Genomic DNA, 6,965 nt, shown 5'->3' with positions numbered 1-6,965 from the left:
GAGGAGGGAAAAAAGAAGAAAAATGAAGAAGAGAAAGAAAAAATAGAAAAAAGAAAAAAGAAAAAAGGAAAAGAGAGGGATAAAAATGAGATCCAGTCTTCTTAATTTAGGTCTAAAAACTAATCCAACAAAAAGGTTTCAAAACAATAACTTAAATTAAAAACACAGTAAGTACATAAAATAAAATAGTAAATCCAACAATGAAATAATTTAAAATAAAGAACAATTTAAATAATAGGCAATAAATAATAACAAGAAAAACACATTAAAATATATTTCACAACTTAAAAAAAATCATAAAATAATACAACAAAACTCATAAATTTTAAAACAAGAGGACCAATAGAAAAATAAATTAAATAATTATTTAATTAAAAAATATATATAAATATGGGATATCACATCTTCCCCCTTTAAAAAAAATTTCATTCTCAAAATTTGTAAGGTCAAACATTAATGTTAAGGCAGGATACAAGATATAACTTAAAACACATTTGAGAGAAACATTCCATCACTTATGCCCAAACAATTATGGGTACTAGTCTCTCATTTCTACTCCTATAGGTGATTCCATCATACTCGCATTAGTCTCCCAATGGCACATCATAGTACTCCTAGGGTGGCCATTTAATCTGAAATTTTCATTTCCACAAAAACATTAATACAACACCGAGTAAATTCCAATGATTATTATTTTCATACAACAAACTATGCTAACCTCAATCGACTCCTACGCTAAAACTTCCAAATCTTCATTGTATTCTACAAGTTGATAACTTTTAGCCACTTCCAAAATTAACCATCAATAAGCATAATTTGTTCAACCAAATGATTAATCACCAATTACAAGTATCATCTCAAAATTTCAAATCACCACTAATTCCTTAAGTTCAACATAAGGTTCGAATCCTAAATTATATCACAAAATAATACCATTGAGTACAAGGTAGCTACACACCTACTAACCAGAGAACTCTTACCACATTTTGGTAGAAAATACTTTTGTCTCCCCAAACTATGAAGTATCACACATATTCCTCAAAAACAACAAGAATCATTTCCTTAATCTACACCAACTATTATCCTTAAATTTGATATGGATCAAATCTAAAAACCTGCCACTATAACCTCGAGCTAATAACAATCATTTTCTAAACTAGATCAATACCTTCAATTCGTAGAGAAATACTCTTATTGAAAATTCCTACATCAATAACTCAACTCTGATCAACCTCATTTTGATGGTTCTAGACTAAACTATCTCTAGAACAAATCAAGCTAGTATACCAAGTCTGCGGAACTAAAAACTCAAATCTTATTATAAATCAGTTCTTCAAGTGTGCAATTCTAAAACCTTATACTATATAAGAATCATTTTCCAATTCTATAACCTTAAATCCAATTGCAAAACAATTGACTCTCGAAACTTTCAAAATCTAAAACATTAAATGATTATCAATCATTCCAAGAGTCTGCAAAACCTTAAACCTTTGGTAAAATTCTCATAAATCTATCCTTAAAGTTTGTTGAACTTACAACCTCCTGTTCTAAAGCCTCATTTCATATCTCCACGGAATCTAAGATCTCAATTATACTAAGTGATTTAAATCTATTTTCTCCTCAGTTGTAACTTTAGTTCCTACTCCCCAAAGAGATCACCCAGACCATGTCATTCCCTTAAAACTTCGATATTATAAAAGCAAACCAAGTCGATAAAAGTTCAAACCTACTACACTAAATATTCATACCTAATAATGGCATTCTTGGTCGTACCATCTTTCTACCATAGCGTAACCCTTAACTTACTTCAACTCCAGACAAAACAAAACAAAATAAAATAAATTCCATAAATAAAATAACATAATTTCAATTTAAATAAAATAAAAATCAACTTAACTAAAATAAATTAAAAATAATAAAAATAATTTCAAACTAAATCTTTAAAATTTTCTAGTATTGCACATATGGGACATGTGGTTTTACCCAGAGTCGAATTGTTATGATACCACCTATGACACTCCCAACTCCCATGGATGGAAACACAGGAATCGTAACGTCAGGATGATGACAACACTAGTCACGTACCCAACGATAAGTGCTTAAAGTGTGTGCAACATGTACAATACAATTGCGAATAAATAAAGAAGTCAAGTAAATACCAGAATTTTAAATACAATACCCAAGATAAAAGTATTATAGAAAATTATACAGTTATCCAGCGAATGTAAAGTAAAAACTGATATTTACATAGCCAAAAAGTGATACATAACCCATGATCCAAAGTGACCACATGTCACTCCTCTAGCGAAACCGATCCTTCAAGCTCAACATCTTCCTTTGCCTCAAACAATTCCATAAAACAGAACTGTAGGGTATCGAATGGCATATGAGATTATGAGTCTCAGTCGTATGCAACCTTCCCTACCCTCTGTAATATCTGAAATGACCTAAAGAATTTTGGGGCTAGTTTGTTGCTACAATGAAGGGCAACCGTGGCTTGTTTGTATGGTTGGCGCCTTAGGTATTACCCACTCCCCCTCAGAAAAATCCCTTTCCTTTCTCCTTAAGTTAGCATACCTTTTCATTCAATCTTGCTTTTTGCAAGTTGTGTTGGAGCAGTTGGGAGATCTTGTCACAATTCTGGAGGTCCTCTTCAATAGCAACTACCCTAGTAATGCCAGGTATATATTCTAGCCACTGGGGAGGGGAGTAGCCATATAATTCTTCGAATGGGGATAGTTTGGTTGATAAGTGGGGAGTAGAGTTGTACCACCACTCTACCAGTGGTATCCAAGATACCTGTGCCTCGGTCTATCTCCTGAGAAGCACCTCACAAAATTTTCAAGTGTCTTGTTTGCAAACTTTGTCACCCCATTAGTTTAAGGGTGATAGGCTATACTCAAGGCCATCTAAACCCCGTGTAAATTAAACAACTCTTGCCAAAAATTGCTAGTGAATGTTTTGCATCTATCCGAGACTATTGAAAGGGGAAGACCATGTAATTGGAATATATGCTTGAGGAATAAATTGGCTATGTCCTGTGCAGTGTATAGGTGTTTGAGAGGGGTTATGTGACTATACTTCATGGGCCTGTTAACTACCACCCACAGGCTATTAAATCCCTTAGAGTTAGGGAGACCCTCCATGAAGTACATGGTTATATGAGTCTATGGCTGAGTGGGTATTGGAAGGGGTTGTAATAGCCCATTTAGGAGAATGTTGAAGGACTTAAACCCTTTGACAGAGGTCACAACCTTTGATAAGTTGCTTGATTTCACTCTTGAAACCTGGTCAATAAAAATCTATCCTTACTCTTTATATGGTATTATCGAACCCCAAGTGAGCCCCCCCGAGCTATTGTGGCATAGCTCAAGTAGCCGAGTCTTAAACCCATCATTTTGAGGAATGTACAACCTCTGTTAATTTGTTTAGGAGTTGATCTAACTGCATTGTGTACTCAAGACCCACTTTATTTTCCTTGGAGAGTGAAATTAGAGCCTGTACCTTAGGGTCAGCAGTGTGGCAGCCTTAAGGTCTTCTAGCGAGTCTACTACTGGGAATGAAATTAACATCCATGTCTCTTCCTCAATCTGGTCCCTCTGAGACAAGGCATCAACAACTCGGTTCTCGATTCCCTTCTTGTATTCCACCACAAAGTACTCATATATAGCCAAGTAGCTTTGAAACCCACTTATGCTACGTCGGCATTCCCACTCTTTGGTCTAGAATGTGTTTTAGGCTTTGCTAGTTGATTTTAATTTTAAAGGTTCTCCCTTAGAAATAGGGCCTCCATTTCACTATAGCCGTCACCAAAGTTAAAAGTTCATTCTCGTAGGTGGATAGGTGTAGAGCCCTTCCCTTCAGTGCTTGGTTGAAATGCGCAATAAGCCTCCCTTGTTGCATTAAAACATCCCTAATGGTAGTAGCTGAAACATCACACATAATGGTAAAAGGTGACGCAAAATCTAGTAATGAAAATACCCGGGCGAGGGGGGGTGGTGGGGGTGGAAGAGATAGCTTCCTTCAACTTGTGAAAAGCCACTTTGGCTTCTTTACTCCTTTGAAAATTGTCTTTCTTTAACATTTTGGTCAGTAGGCCTACAATCCTCCCATAGCCCTTGATAAACCTTCTATAGTATCCGGTTAGCCCAAAAAATCCTCATAAGGCTTTGATAGACCCAGGAAGGGGCCAATCCTTCATGGCTTATAATTCCTCCGGTGTCCAAACGCCATAGGTAGAAATTATGTGCCCCAGGTAGGATATCTCCTCACAACTAAACCTACGTTTAGAGACTTTAGCATGCAACTTGTGCATATATTATTATCAATATATTTAATTCTTCATGTAGTACTGCTACGGCATGCATGCATGCATTGTGGTATATTAATAAAGTACATCCATCCATCCTATTGTACGTTCGTACGTGATCATGTGGGATATTTTACTTGTTTTCTGATCGATTAATAATTGTGATCAGTGTATTGGCATTAATTGCTGATTAAAACATAAAGGAAAACACTAGATCCACATAAGATTTCTACCGAAATTATCTATCGAAATTTTTTTTAATTTTTTATTTTTATTTAGTGATTAAGTAAATATTTTTAAATGAATATATAATTTTTTTATTTTTAAAAAATATCTAAATAATTTTAAAAAATAGTGAAAGAAAAAAAAACTAAAAAAAAAAAATTTTGAAGTGATCAGTAAAAATCTTCTGTAAAAATTCTGTAGACGTAGCAACGTCCAAACATAAAATGCATATATGTATGTATATATCCAAACATCATATATATAGGTTATAGAGACGCGTACAAGACACAAGTCTATATTTTAAAATAATTATTAAAAAATCTGGTGTCTTGAAAAGAGTAAATTAGAAAAATAAAAATAAAAATTACTCACAGAAAAATGTTGGATTTGAGGGGTGAGTTGACAGAGTCAAAGTTTGAAGTAGTTTGAGTCTTTTTTTTTTTGGTTAATTAATTAAAAGGTTGAGCCAAACCGATCGATCTAATTAAGTTGACAGATTTACTTTTGAAGTATTCGCAATTGACATCCCTGAAAATTAAGAAAGAGAAGAAAGGCGATCAGACATTGAATTCAAATGAAACTCATGATCACGTACAGTTGACATCGAACCAGCTTCCTATATATTAAACGAACATAAACAAATCAGTCCATATATATTATTTAGCACCAAAACGCAGACAATTGAAAGAGATGAGCCGTTGTATTCCCCTCTCTGGGGGTATGTTCTATATTCCACTCCTCCCTACTTACTGTATAGTATCTAATATCATGTATAATGTGTCCAAACCAAGACAAATCCTCATTGGACCTATTTACCGCATTAACAACTGCAAGAGCATCCCCCTCTATTACAACCTTTCTGATGTTTAAGGCATTACAAACCTCTATTGCCTTCCAAAGAGCATAGCCCTTGCCAGAACTGTTTCCACCACCATCTCTTTCTTCTCACAAGCAAAGAGTAGAACTTCACCTCTATCATCTCTCAGAATGATGCTAATCCCCATAGTCCTTGTATGCTTGTTTAAAGCTGCATCCCAATTAATCTTCACATAGTCATCAGGTGGTTTATTTCATTTATTCGGCCCACCAGTTTCTGGGCTGCTTTGAGTTCTTCCCAAATCATTTGCTGCAAGAAATTCTTCCATACTGATCCTAGCCAGTTCAGCAACCTTACCCGGACTTCGGAAAACCTCTTCATATATGTATTTATTCCTTTGCAACCGAAGGCTATGCATAGTTGTTGCAACCCATTCCATGTCTGCTTGGCCCAAACTACCCTGTAACTTCTTCCAAAGTTTCATAGAATCTAGTTCTTCTGAATTCCATTTCCTGCACAGGGCTTTGGTCCACAGACCACACATCATCTGAAGTAGGGCAATTCCAGAGCAAATGAGTAACTGATTCCTCCTTGGACAAGCATGGGTTATTTAATATTTTTTTTTAAGAGGTTATCCTTAGTAGGCAAGATGTTATTTACTGCCTTCCATAGAAACATTTTTACCACTCATAGCACTTTTATTCCCCAAATGTGTTTCCAGCTCTCATCATGTACCAATTTTGTCAAGGTTTCTCCCTGAGCTCTCCTCTTTCTATGCAAATCCACATAATATGCACTTCTCACAGTTTAAATTCCATCCTTTGTATATCCCCATATCAACCTGTCTTCAGCTCCCAGTTTGCTAATTGGCAAGCAGCAAATGACTTCAGCTTCATCCTCTTTAAACATCTTATTGACTCTCTCTTTCTTCCACTCCTTGGTTTGAATGTTAATAAGGCCACTAACCCTTACTCCTTCCTCCCCTTCCTTGAAAACTGATTGCACAGAGAAAGTTGTTAGTGAGGGTATCTATCTATCACCCCATATTCTAATTTTCTCCCCATTCCCTACCCTCCACCTAAGTCCCTATTTTAGCAAATTTAACCCTTCCCAAACACTCCTCCAAATTAAAGATGGTGTCACCCCCAACTTGGCCTCCAATAGGTGTTGTTGCTTACAATACTTGTCTCTGTACACTAAAATGCAATTGAGTTTGGGTTTTCTAACATCCTCCACCCTTGTTTTGCTAAAAGGACAAGGTTAAAGCTCTCCACATTTCTAAAACCCAAACCACCCTTTGTTTTTGAAGCTCCCATCTTTTCCCAACTTCTCCAATGGATTTTCTGCTCTCCTTCCTTACTTCCCCACCAGAACCTTGTTAACAATTGATTCAATTCCTTGCAAATCCTTTTAGGTGGTTTAAATACACTAATTGTATAAGTTGGGATGGATTGCAAGACTGCCTTTATCAAGATCTCTCTTCCAGCCTGAGTAAGAAAACTTGTTCTTTCAATTATTATTTTTTTGCCAAACCCTCTTTTTGATGCTCCTCAAAGTATTCCACCTTGATTTCCCCACCATCGCTAGTAGGCCCAGATACTTCTCAAAACTGCC

Source organism: Carya illinoinensis, chromosome 6, assembly GCF_018687715.1.
Source record: "Carya illinoinensis cultivar Pawnee chromosome 6, C.illinoinensisPawnee_v1, whole genome shotgun sequence".
In the NCBI taxonomy this organism is placed as follows: Eukaryota; Viridiplantae; Streptophyta; class Magnoliopsida; order Fagales; family Juglandaceae; genus Carya; species Carya illinoinensis.
The sequence above is the reverse complement of the archived record's forward strand: the minus strand, read 5'-3'. Positions refer to the sequence as shown.